The sequence below is a fragment of the Nyctereutes procyonoides genome, unplaced genomic scaffold (genome assembly GCF_905146905.1).
Source record: "Nyctereutes procyonoides isolate TBG_1078 unplaced genomic scaffold, NYPRO_anot_genome, whole genome shotgun sequence".
NCBI classification, from domain to species: Eukaryota; Metazoa; Chordata; class Mammalia; order Carnivora; family Canidae; genus Nyctereutes; species Nyctereutes procyonoides.
In genome coordinates, this window is record NW_026575025.1 from 9,712,306 (window position 1) to 9,726,300 (window position 13,995).

The 13,995-nt window shown below is 42.6% G+C and overlaps 1 protein-coding gene across 3 annotated transcripts in view; it reads left to right on the top strand.

Moving 5' to 3' along the window:
- PC (pyruvate carboxylase) overlaps window positions 1-13,995 on the top strand; it is a 98,249-nt gene that overhangs the window by 9,047 nt on the left and 75,207 nt on the right. The window contains exon 1 of one of the 3 annotated variants that reach the window (XM_055314970.1): window positions 8,667-8,688. The exons of the other annotated variants lie outside the window; for them this stretch is intronic. The gene's annotated coding sequence lies outside the window, so the exon portion shown is untranslated. Of the gene's footprint in view, window positions 1-8,666; window positions 8,689-13,995 lie in introns of those variants that run through there. 3 annotated transcript variants of the gene reach the window in all.

Below are 13,995 nucleotides of genomic sequence, written 5' to 3' on the forward strand. Positions count from 1 at the left end.
CCTTAACCACACTTAAGATAATGAACACATCGGGGATCCCTGGGTGGCTCAGCGGTTTAGCGCCTGCCTTTGGCCCAGGGCACGATCCTGGAGTCCCGGGATCGAGTCCCGCATCGGGCTCCCAGCATGGAGCCTGCTTCTGTCTCCTCCTGTGTCTCTGCCTCTCTCTCTCTCTCTCTTCTCTCTCTCTCTCTCTCTATCATAAATAAATAAATAAATAAATAAATAAATAAATAAATAAATAAATCTATCTTTAAAAAAAAAGATAATGAACACATCCATCACCTCCCATATGTCCGCATGCCCCTTGGTAGTTCTTCCCTCCCACCCCTTTCTGCTTCCCCCAGCCCCAAGTAACCACTAAATTGCTTTCTGTTACTGTAGATTAGTTGACATCTTTTGGAATTTTACATTAGTGGAATCAGAGAGTATGTATCCTTTTTTGTTTGGCTTCTTTCACTCCGCATAATTTTTTGAGGTTTGTCCATGTTGTTGCATCCATCCGTAGTTCTTTCCCTTTTGCTTCAGAGTAGTATTCCATTATGTGGGTACCCCACAGTGTGTTTATTATCCATTCACCTGTTGGTTGTTTCACTCATTTTCCAGGTTTTGGTGGTTCTAAATAAAGCTGTTATAAATGTTTGTGTACAAGTCTTCGTGTGGATATCTTTCCTTTTCTCTTGGGTAGATATGTAAGAGTGGAGTGGCTAGATCATATGGTAGGCATGTGTGTAACTTGAACTTGCCCAACCTTCTTCCAAAGTGGCTGTACCATTTTACATTCCCACCAGCTGTGTATGAGAGCTCCAGGCTCTCCACACCTCACTGATACTGGATATGGTCAGTCTTTTACATTTTAGGCATTCTAAAAGATGTGTATTCATGTTTTGTGGTTCCAATGTGAATTTCTTTTGTCACTATTGATGTTGGGCATATTTGAGCTTATTTGTCATCTGCCATACTGATTTTAAACTTAATAAAATTCCTGCTTAAAATTGTGTCTGAACCAATTGCTCAGTTACATATGTTAATTGGGAATCTTGAGACTAACTCGTTATTCTGAACAGACTGAATTCCCTTGAATTAAAGTACATAGAATAATAGATATGTACACATTTCTTTTTCTTTTCTTTTTTTTTTTAAGATTTTATTTATTTATTCATGAGAGACACAGAGAGAGAGAGGCAAAGACACAGGCAGAAGGAGAAGCAGGCTCCATGCAGGGAGCCTGATGTGGGACTTGATCCCTGGACTCTGCGATCACGCCCTGAGCCAAAGGTAGACGCTCAACTGCTGAGCCACCCAGGCATCCCAATAACATACAGATTTCTTAACACAAAATTATAAATACTATGGTTTTTATTTTCTTGGGCATATTTATTCTTAATGCTTTATCTTCTTGGAATTAGAGAATCTTGCCTAACAAAGAAATCATGCTGTGATTTCAAACTGTAGTAAGTTACTTTCCTAAGCAACTTGAGGAGTTTCTCAACTAGATGACATTTCTTTATAATTCAAGAGATCCTAGCCAGGATAAAATTAGTTCTTTTTCTTTCAGTCCAACTGCTAGGCAGAGCCCTGATTCATTGCTGTTTTGCCCCCAAATGGGGATAGTCTCGCAGCCCATATGTCCCAGATTGAAGCATCACATTACCTAATCCTCTTCCCATGAAACTCTGCACTTTACCACCCAGGCTGCCATACTATATGACTGGATCACTAGATTCAATTAGCCTATTTAAGGCTTCATTTCTCATGTACTATGGTCACAAAATAGGTGGAATTAAAGTACGAAATAGGTGGAGTTGAGACTCTGTGTACTTCCAAGGCTTTGTTAGACCAAGGAATAGCTGTAAAATCAGGTCAGTGATCCAGCAGTGCGAAAATTTGAGTCTTGGTCTTCGGAGTCTAGGTCTAACATTTTATCCCCTAACCATCCCCCCAGCTTCCATTTCTTACATCTTAAATGAAGAGAAAGGGAATCTGGTACTTCAGAGACTGGTGATTTCTGGTCAGGCTTGGTTACCAAGAAATCCTGGTACCAAGAACCCATACCTGCCTTTTTCCTTTTCTTCATTTCACCTTCCTGGAAATATTAAGAACCCTGGCTTTTCCCGACCTTACAGTGGAGAGCTACCAATCTCTTTGGAGGGGCCATTACCATCAAATTCTATTTATAGATTTGATGTTGGATGATAAATGGATGTGGACTTGCATTCCCATCCTGGTCACTAGGTGGGGCCTCAGGAAACTTGTGGGTGATTAGTGGGACCTGGTTGAAAATTATTAATGCAGCCTGACCTCTCCTGTGATGGCCAATGCTGACATCACCCCACGTGAGTAAGAGTGAAGGTCTGTGGAGTTCCAAGAAAAGGAAATTTGAGTGGGGGACTGTCTTAGATTTCGGCTCTGCAGTCTGAAATACAGTCTTTATTTACCTTTGGCTCTGAGATTCCCCTTCAGGTGGTGAAGCAGCACTGTGTGATAATAAATTATCAATTCCAGTTCTAGATATGTAACCTAAAGTATAATGGGGCAAGCACACAAACTGGGCTGTTCAGATCAGCATTTTTATAGCAGAAAATGGGAAACTGGGGCACCTGGCTGGCTCAGTTGGTGGAGCATGCAACTCTTGATCTTGAGGTTGGGAGTTCGAGCCCTACACTGGGTGTAGAAATTACTTAAAAATAAATCTTTAAAAAGGAAAAGAAAAAGAAAATAGGAAACCAAAATGTACATCAAAAAAGTATTGTTACATATGCAGTCTGTTCAATGTCTATATAATGCAGCTTTAAAAATAGCCCATGTACCCTAATCAAACTGTTGCTCTAAATTTGTTACCCTAGAACAAGATGTGTTTATTTGAGAAAGGTATATTATAAAACAGAATGTATAACATCTTTTTGGTTATTTTGAAATGCTATACCAACATTTTTTTCCTGGGTGCTGGAATTATAAAATTATGTGTTTAAATTGTTTTGTTTTGCTGTGTCTTTTAATTTTGAATAATCAGCTTTAAAAATGTTGTGCAAATCCGAGAAACCACCACGGAGCCGACACCGATGCAAGTGCACGAGCGTTTATTAGCAAGCTCGAGCTTGGGTCCAAGTGTGCCCGACACAGCGGAGCAGGGACTTGGACCTCGAAGTGGGTTACAGCTGGGTTTTTTATAGGCTGGTCTAGGGGATTTTCAGAAGGGGTGGAAGAATTTCTCCAAGTTCTGTTTACATTCTGATGTGGGGCTTTCAAGGGCATTGAGCTCTGTTCTCATTCTAAGATGAGACTTTCTACCATGGGCGTGGGCTCTGTTGTCTTTCTGATATGGGATTACCTGCCGAGGACATTGAGGACATTCTGCAGTTTTTCCCATAAAGTTCAGCTCTTATTCACAGGGGCCGAAGATGGCTGTACTTGTGCTAATGCTAAACTTTAGGTGGGATGGCCTTAATTTTTCTTGGCCTCCACAAAAAAAAAAAAGAAAAAAAAAAGAAGGGTGCAATTTATAATACTATGTGGGACATAAGATCAGGGATAGTGTTTTATTATCAGACTTCCTCTCTTTTACCTCAGTTCTCCAACAAATTGTTTAGGGGGATGAAAACCACTTTCTAAGTGCCATACAAGATATAGATTCCTGGGGAATAGTGGAATAAAGACTTCTTAAAAGATGCTCCTCTCTAAAGAAATGAAAAAAATTGGCAAAAATTGTAAAAATAATCTTTTTCAGAACTCTGGAAATTAAAGGCTTGCAGCAATCCAAGGAACATTTACTCAAGAGAAATGACTAAATCTTATTTTCCACAGAAATTATGAGTTCTGCAAAGAAACAGAATGGCACATGCATAGGAAAAGCTGCCAAAGGAAACTGTACTCAAGGAAGCTCAGATGTTGGACTTTTTTTTTTTTTTTACTTTTTTTTTAGATGTTGGACTTTTATAAAGACTTTAAATCAGCTATGTTAAAACATGTCTAAAAAACTAAGTATGAGAACAGTGCCTCAGCAAATAGAAATGATAGAAATTATTAAAAAAAAAAAAAAAGGGCAGCCCCGGTAGCTCAGCAGTTTGGTGCCACCTTCGGCCTGGGGTGTGATCCTGGAGACCCAGGATCAAGTCCCATGTCAGGCTCCCTGCATGGAGCCTGCTTCTCTCCCTCTCCCTCTGCCTGTGTCTCTGCCTCTCTCTCTCTGTCTTTGATGAATAAATTAAAAAAAATCTTTAAAAGATTATTAAAAAAAGAACCAGAAAGAAGTTCGGGAGTTGAAAAATACAATAGCTAAAATGAAAAAGTCACTAGAGGGGCTTAATAGCCGAATAAAGCAGGCAGAAGAATCTGTGAACTTGAAGATGGGTCATTGAGATTATCCATTCAGAGGAACGGAAGGGAGCAAGAATGAAGGAAAATGAACAGAGCCTCAGACACCTGCACAACACCATCGAGCCTATCAGCATTATTACACAACAAAAATTCAACAGTAAATTGGAAGATCTCATTGGCTTTATTAAATGATTCATGAATCTGGCAGCATCCCAACTAGCAAGTAGAGGAGAGCTCTGAGGAGTGGTACCAGGTATTTAAAAGAAGGTATTTATAGGAGGGGGTGGGTGAGGCAAGGAGTTATTAGCAGAATAAAAGAAGAAATTGTTCCAGATCAGTCACCTTCCCTTAGGTGATCTTATTAGATGGATTACGTTATCTTTCTCTGGGAGATGGAAAGGCCCAGATGACAGATTACCTCTTTGGTGCTGACCAGCATATTCTAGATTGATTGGTTTAAGATTCCAATCCTAGAGAATTTGAAACTGCAATTATTATTATTTATTTTTTAAAAATATTTTATTTATTTATTCATGAGTGCGAGTGAGTCACACAGAGAGAGAGAGAGGCAGAGGGAGAAGCAGGCAACACACAGGAAGCCCAACGTGCGACTTGATCCTGGGTCTCCAGGATCAGGCCCTGGGCCAAAAGCGGCGCTAAACCCCTGAGCCACCCAGGCTGCCCTGGCTGAGCCACCCGGGCTGCCCTCAATTTCCATTTTAAAGTAAGCTCTACTTAGGTTGAGTAGATGGGGCTTGAACTCAACCTCAAGACCAAGAGTCGCATGTTCTACCCACTAAGCCAGCCAGGCATCCCTGTGGCTTTCTGGTAAAGTGTGTACATAATGAGTCCTAGCAGGAGAGGATGGAGAGAAAGGAGCAGAACAAATATTTGAAGAAATAATGGCCAAAAACTTCCTAAATTTGATGAAAAACAGTAATTTATGTGCCCAAGAAGCTCAGCAAACTCCAAATAGGGAAACTCAAAGAAAGCCACATTTAGGCATCTCATAAAGAATCTTTAAAGCAGCACTTAAGCAACTCATCACAAACAAGGAATCTTTGATAAGATTAAGAGCTCATTTCTCGCTGCAAACCACAGAGGCCAGAGGCAGTGGGATGAACACAGGTACCAGATGAGGCAAACTTTCAATGTATTTGACATTTGAGTCTGAGATAGCTTGGATCTCTTCTGTCATCAGGGACAACATATCAGTTTAATCCTTAAATAACAATTACTTGAGGTCTTTTCACACTTATTCTGCAAGAAATCTGTCTTTTACCATGTTCCCCTCCCGAAGTATTTCTAGGAATACCTAAGGAATGCTTATTCTATGTTCTACCAAACCTAGAACGTAATAGGCCCCCCAAAATATTTGTTAAATGAATGAAACCTGTCTGGGTTGCTTCCTTCTTTGGTCATCTGTCTATCCACTCTTGTGTGTGTCATCTCATTCTCCCTAAGGGTTATTATACCATTTTGCCTGAAACATACAGACTAACCAGTTTAATAACTTTGAAAAACAGCATTTAAAAATATTACTGGACATTTTACAAAATTTTACTGACTGCTTGTGGATAGCAGAATGGAATTACAATACAGAAAAAAAAAAGTTTTGAAAAATAGAACAGTTGCTGTAACCTAATAGTGGCAGCTTCTCTCCCCTGACCATTAGTCATCAGGTTTCACCAAATATTGGGGGCTAATCATGATCAGCACTTCCCAGGACACCATGGAACATCATCTGCTGATGTTCTATTGTTTCTCTTGGTAACACTCCTCATATATGTACAGCACTTTACAGTTTCATCTTTTCATTGGATAGTCCTCACAGACACTGGTCAAGATCATGGTTTCACTGTTTATGAATGATAGATCAGAGATTGGAGGAGTTCAGTGACTCAACCAGCTCTGCCAGGAAGCTTTGAAAGCAACAACTTGACTCCTGGCGTTGAGACCTTCCTGCTGTCACACAGGATTAGAATGTGATGTGGCCGTGTCACAGTGTAAGGGCTGAAGAGATCACTCCGAAACAGTCTTTCCTACTTTAGTTCATCAACTCTCGATGGGGGTTTGCAGCTCCTCTCATAGGAGCCATTTGTTGTCACTGGACTTTGGCCAACCGGGAGCCTTCACTCAGGGCTGGGGGCTCCTCCCTGCCATGTTGCCAGAGGCCGAAGGCAGGGCCATCTCTACAAGACTTGAAGGTTTTGCTCCGCCTGCCAGGCTTTCAACTGTTCTTTTCCAGCTGGTTTGCAAAGCCACTGTTTGTGTTTTTACTGACCCAAGTCATATTTCCCTTTCCCTCCCTTTTAATCTCTGATAGTAACGGCAGTTGAATATTTGGCAGAATACATTCCCCATGACCTAAGCCTACAGATGTTTCACAGTTGAATGGTTTGAGAAAGGCAAAGGTTATGATTGTGAGGTGTTCCAAGAAATTGTTCTTTCCTCAGGTGTTTGCTGTGGCAGGCATTGCTCTTTACTAAATACTGTAGGGCTATAGGAGGATCTGACAATGCTGTGGCCCTTGCCTTTGGTTGTGTATCCCATGGCTCGGGAGAGAAAATGCATGCGTGTGCTGGGGCAAAATACAGGCTCGCTCAAGTAGTGCCTGTTAACAAGGAAGCATTATAACTCCTCCCCCCTGAGGGCTGCTTCTGTCAGGTGAGCTGCCCAATGCAGGCAGTTCCCAGAGAAGTGGTTAAGAGCAGGGATCTGGAGTCAGGCAGTCAGGAGTGGAGTTTGGGTTTGGCCCTTTACCAGTCTTGTCACTCTGGCAGTTTCCTGAACTCCTGGGAGGCTTGGTTTCCTCATCTATAAAATAGAGGCAGTGAAAGCATCCTCACAGGGCCATTGGGGGAATTAAACGAAATCACTTTTTAAAGTGGCACCCAGCAGACACATCATCATAGTGGCTGTGTTGATGGTGCTAGTGGATAGGAGCCACAGGGGGAACATGTTATAGAGTGGAAGACAGGAGGTGGGAGGCCTGCACTTTGAGGGGGACTGTGTCAGGTGGGTGGCCACACAGGAGGGACTTCTTGGGAGAGCTGGCCCAGAGACAAGGGGGTCATATTTGGGCTGGCAGAGAGTGTGGTGTCTAAGTGGGGAGTCTCTCCCCATCAGAGGAAGGCCTCCAGATGTGGGGTGGAGGCTGGGTGGTAAAAGGATATGTCCAAGGCAGAACAAAGGAGATAGCACTTTATAGAATGCAGCAAGGTAGCAGAGGACAGGGCAGCAGAGCAGAGGTGCAGTGAGGCAGTGGGTAGGGGCTGTTGGAATTCTCCCTTTTTTGGTAACTATGCCAAGCTGTGGCTGCAAGTAACCCATTGGTTAGTTAGGGCCTATGGATATTTTGAGGTGAGTCACCGGAAGGGCCTGTGAGCCCTTTCTACATTCCATCGCTTAAGCCTGTTTGCCTAAAAGCCACCTCTACAGAGAGGAGAGGACAGCATCCAGGTGGTGGCACATGGAGAAAAGTCATGTTAAGAAGAGCCATGCATTGGGAAGGGTGATGCCCCAGCCTCACTGGTGGGAGAAAGATGATGGAAGCCCTGTGAGGATGGAGATTTGCGCCTGTTAGGTTCACTGCTGAACCCACAGGACTCTGTGCTTAGGAAACTTGTTGAAAGAATGGCTCCTGTTGGGGGAATTCTTTCTGTGATGCCCAGCAGCCTGCTGGGATCTGAGAAATGAGAAACCTCTGAGATGCTTGAGCAGACAACCACCCACAGATGAATGGGGTTTTGAAAAACTCTTCTGGAAGTATCGTGCTGACTGGCCCAGAATGGGGAGAGGCAGGTCGTCAGGGTGGGAGACCAGCTCTGAGAGGCAGTCGTTGCGACTCAGACATCCCTGATGTACACTTGGACTGGACCAGGTGGCAATGGGCAGGAAGAAGCAAATACAGAGTTCTAGAGAAGAAAGGTTACCATGGGTGGAGTGCAGAAAGGACTTAACACGAATTTTCAACTCTGCCTCCACCTTGAGATGCAGAGCTGGGAAAGCATCCTCATTCCTCAAGCTGAAGAGACTAACTGGACCGGCATAGAAATAGGGAATTGGAATGGAATGCTGTGTTTGGACTGGGCTGTTAAGCCTAACTCACAATTTCCGGAGAAAATTGAGTTTGCTTGAGACCAGAGCAGCTAGTCTGAAGACGTACCTGGAGAAAACATCTAGAGAGAGATCAAGCAGAGTCCTCCAATTCCTGAATCTCTCTAGCTGTTGCCTCAGTTCCTTTTCTCTCTCTTAGAGCAGGTGCTACTGACAGTGTCTGGGTGAGAGACCACATATCGTCTGCCTGGTGAGCCTCCCAGAGCTCCTTGCTGCTTGGTTAGGTGGGCTGGCAGGAGGAACCACTTCCAGGTACTTGGAGCTTTCCCTTTACTTCCAAGGCAGGGCAGGTAGAAGCTGAAACTGCCTGTCAGCACTGGGACTTAGTCTAAGCAAAACAGTGTATTTGTGAAGGTTAAATTTGAATGGTTTTATTTTTTCCTTTTTTTTTTTTTTTTTTAAATGTGAGGTGAGGGAGGCATTTTGGAGAGGAGGATCCTTCCTCCTAGCACACTCAGAATATGCATTTATAACTCTGGTTTCTGTTCTTCTTCCAACTGCTTTGTTTTCATGTTTCATGTGCTGGGGGAATGGTATTTGGTGAGCAGAACAGACAGGTAGGGCACCTGCTGAGGACAGGGAAAGTCAGTACATTGAGACTGGTCACCAGTGAGGGGATGGTATGCTTTCCCTTCTAAGCAAAGCTCTAAGTCTAATCCTGCAGCCGGCTTCTCTGTTGTTTTTACAACTCTGAGTCTGTTTTCTTCTCTATGGCTCGCTTCTCCGAAAGGCGAGAACATAGCTTAAAGAGGTTTTATTCCCCAGGAAGCAGATGAAGGGTCTATCTAGGGCAGAGGGCAAATACAGCCATTCCTAGCAGATTTATGGTCCCAGGAGGACATTTCCCACAGGAGCCTCTGTTTTTCTGAGATTTTTGTCCCAGATCAGCCAGCCCAGCAGAGTACACGCAAGGTTCCAGTCATTGATGGGTTCCCATCCAAAGATCTCTCGTGGTGTTTAACCACAGCACTGTAGACACTAAATGTATGGTGTTTTTTCCTAACACCAACCAGGTTTCTGACTCTCTGATACTGAGTGTCCTACAGTTTGAGTTCTGACACTAACCACATGGAGTTAGTGCAGACTCCATGGGTTGAGGGCTCAATTGCACAAGATTACCTCCAGTTCAGATGCCAGTCACAAGTGCCAGGCTGCCATCTGTACTTCTGACCGACTGGCTGTAAATAGGGGGCTCCCAAGACCATTTCCTTGGGTTTGATAATTTACTATAATGGTTCACAGAACCCAGGGAGACACTTTACTTATGTTTACTGACTTATTTATTATGAAGGATACAAATGAACAGCCAGATGAAGGAGTACTTTGGGTAAAGTCCAGAAGTATCCTGAGCACAGGAACTTCTGTCCTCATGGAGCTCTCTGAACTCTGTTGTTTAGGGTGTTTATGGAGGTTTCATAACATAAACATGATTGGTCATTGGTGATTAACTCAAGCTTTAGCCCCTCTCCCATTCCTAAAGGCCTAAGGGTGGGGCTGAAAAGGGCTTGTGAATAACAAAAGATGACTCTCCTGTCACTCAGGAAATTCCAAGGGTTTTAGAACTTTTTATGCCAGAAACCCGAGAATAAGGGCCAAATTCATATTTATTATATTACAATATCATCAGGTCCTTGTGGGATTCTGGGCTTGGATGGGTTGGTGGACCCTTGCAGTGAAATCTTTGGGATGATGATGTGCCTTCCATCCTGGAAACAGGTCTGGTGGAACAGCTATGGATGAGTCAAAGAATGCCCTGGTGTGGCCCAGGCAGTGGCCCTAGAGGCACTACCCATGAACCTAATAGTCTTTTTTTTTTTTTTACTTCAAAATTGTACCTGTTATTGAACTTCATCGGGTTTTAGGGACTGAGACAGCAGACCCCGAGCCCTGAGCGCAGAAGGCTGAACCTAATAGTCTTACAACAAATTTACCAAGTGGTATATCAAAGGGTTAGGCCTTAACTTAAAAAAAAAAAAAAAGTATGTATTTTAGCTGAGTAATACTTGGACTTGACATGACACATATAAAAGCCTTGTTTTGTTCTTTTTTCCCTTGTAACGCTGTTCTGCTCCCTAGAAGCCACCTCTGGTTAAAGTATCTTGTCTATCCTTTTAGAGATGATGGGTCTGTTTAAAATATAAATCTATCTCTTTTCTTTTTTCCTCCTACACTCTCTGCTCCATGCTGTTTTCGTCTATCATTGTGTTTTAGAGATCTTCCCATATCAGTACAGATGTCAGCTTCACTCTTTAATAGCTGCATAACGTTCCATAGTTTCTTTCTTTCCTTTTTTTTTTTTGCCATATGTTTACCACAAAATATATCACATAGAAGAGGTATTTAAAACATAGACACACATACGTTAAAACAAAATAATGAACACCTATGTTTCCATCCCTCAGGTTAAGGAATAAAAAGGCTAGGACCATATAAAAATCCTATGTATAGCCCCCCACCCCAATTGAAGAGCCTTACCCCCACAGCAGCTATTCTGTAATAATCATTCTCTTGATTTTCTTTTTCTTTTTTTAATTTTATTTACTTAGGGGCACCTGGGTAGCTCAGTGGTTGAGTGTCTGCCTTTGGCTCAGGGCATGATCCTGGGTCCGGGGATCGAGTCCCGCATGGGGCTCCCTGTGAGGAGCCTGCTTCTCCTACTTATGTCTGCCCCTCTCTTTGTGTCTCTCATGAATAAATAAATAAATAAAATCTTAAAAAAAAAGATTTATTTACTTAGAGAATCTCATGCAGACCCCCACTGAGTGCGGACCCAGAAGCAGGACTCGATCTCATGACCCTGAGATAATGGGCTGAGCCGAAATCCAAGAGTCGGCGTCTTGACAGACTGAGCTACCCAGGCACCCTGTCTCTTGATTTTCTCAAGAGTTTTACCACCTGTGACCAATCTCTAAATAACTTACTGTCTAGTTTTGCCTATTTTTGAACATCTAGACATGGAGTCATACTATAGACCTCTGACTCACTCAGTATTGTGTCTGTGATGTGTCCATGTGGATGTACCTAGCTCCCTTCATTTTCACTGTTCTGTAACTTTCCACTGTATGAATGCACTACAGCCTATTGATCCTTTCCCCTGCCAAGAAGCCTTTGGTCTACTTTGATGTTTTTGCTCTGAGGAACAGCACTGCTGTGAACATTCTTGTCCATGGTTCCTGGTATACATGAACACAAGTTTCATCAGGGAATAAATTAGGAGTGGAATTGCTGGCATGTCTGACCCTTCTAAGCTTACGGGAAATTTTTCCAACATGGTTGTGATAATTTACCCTTTTTCCCATCAGCAGTATTAGAGCAATGTTTTCTGATCACCCATGTAGGAATTTAGACTTCAAATCTTTGAGGGCTGTTTGTAACTACAAAGGGAGGGGGTTGTAACTACAACTTTTGTGTGTGTGTGTGTGGGGGGTTGTTGTTCTCCAACTGTTCAGTAACAGGGATTAAGACACTTTTTTTTTTTTTTTTCAGATACCTCTTGCCAGTGAGGAGGTAGATAGGTTTATTTCTGGTTCACTCTCATGCAAAAAGAGTATCCTTTCAAAGTCCCAGCTGCATTGGTGTTAAAGACCTCTATAGACTCCCCACCTTGTGTGGGCTCTGAGCTGTGCCCTTGTGTTTGTTGAAGCTTTGAAGGATCATCTGGTTCTGTAGATGCCCTCAGGGCAAAGGCTTCAGTGTTTACTTGTCTCTCCTGGTTTCTTCCTCCACTTAGATTTTGATCTGAGTGTTCCTTATTTTCTTGCTAGCTTGTCAACACTTTTAAGAAGATTTTTAAAAATCAAGTTTTTTTTTTAATGAAAAAACAATTAAGAAATATATACAGGTATTTTATTCAGCATTTTTAGTTATTATCTGCAGGAGTCATGAATTAAAAAAAACAAACTCAAAATTCAACTGAGTAAATTTGAGGATTTAGTTGGTTTTATTTTGTGGCTCTTGAGTCGAGCAGCATCTCATCTAGCAAGTAGAAAGGAGCTCTAAAGAGGTATACAAAATGGGCAAAAGGTGCAGGGACAAGGAAAGAACAGATTACCTCACCTTTCTTTGGGGGATGGAATGGGGTCTATCAGGCAGATAGATACCTCACTACTGCTGACAAAGAAAAGTCCAGATTGAGTGGTTTAAGATTACATTTCCGGGAGAGGTGGAACCTGCAACTAGGTTTGGTATTAAATCTTGGCTTGCTGATGTGGGGCTTGGCACAAGTGATTCCATTTGGGGCCTGTTGTTTCGATTTTTCATCAGTGTTTATCTGACCCAGCTAGAAAAATTCTTGTTTAACTTTAAAGTAGTGCTTTTGAGGCAGGATCCTTTCATCCTTAGGATATGGCTCCCATTCTCATGCGTCTTTGGCTTTAACACTTGAAAATAAGACTACCAGCATCACAGTGATGTTATGGAGATGGTTTGGGTCACTCCCCCAGAGCTGTAGTACTTTAATTGGGTCGAACCTGGAAATCTGACTCATTTTATTTTATTTTATTTATTTTAATTAATTAATTAATTAATTAATTTATAGATTTATTTGTTTATTCACGAGAGATACAGAGAGAGGCAGAGAGACACAGGCAGAAGAAGAAGCAGGCTCTTTGCAGGACCCCGATGCAGGACTCGATTCCAGATCCTGGGATCATGACATGAGCTGAAGGCAACTGTCCAACCGCTGAGCCACCCAGGCGTCCCTGACTCACTCATTTTAAACTTATTTGCCATTGATTTGCCCTGGAAGGTACTTTGAATTTGTAATGGAAGATACAATCCCTGGGGTCTGCCCTTCTCATTTTAAAGGCCTGTGGTTGGCCCATCTGTATCAAGTAACTCTGGCTGAGGGCTAGGTCTACTCTAGCACTTACTACACAGTTAGGTTTGCTTAGAGAGCAGGAATAACACACAGGCAATTATTGATACCTGCCTTAATGGACTTTTAAAATGATATGATCCTATTTTAAACTCTGGTCCCCCTTGTCTCTGGTTGCAGATTCCTGCCTTGCATAGTTGCTTTTCCAAGTATTTTGCCCTTTTGATTTCTGAAATTCTCCATAATTTTCACATTTTTGCATTCCCGTGGAGACTGTGTGAATATCCCATTGTCATTCTACTGCTGCCAAATTGATCTTTTGTTTTAAACCTTTTTTTATGGTGCCTGGGTGGCAGTTAGCTCAAGTCATGATCTCAGGGATGTGAGATCAAGCCGTGCATCTGGCTCCGTGCTGGTCATGGAGCCTGCTTGATATTCTTTTTCTATCCCTCTCTCTCTCTTTCCCTCTGCACCTCCCCACACTTTCTCTCTCTCAAAAAATTAAATTTAAAAACATTTTTAAAAAAATATTTTACTTATTTATTCATGAGAGGCACACACAGAGAGAGACAGAGACTTACACAGAGAGAGAATTACAGAGAGAGGCAGAGGGAGAAGCAGGCTCCATGCTGGGAACCTGACATGGAACTCGATCCCGGGTCTCCAGGATCACACCCCGGGCTGAAGGCTGCGCTAAACCGCTGAGCCACCCAGGCTGCCCATAAAAACCCATTTTTATAAGG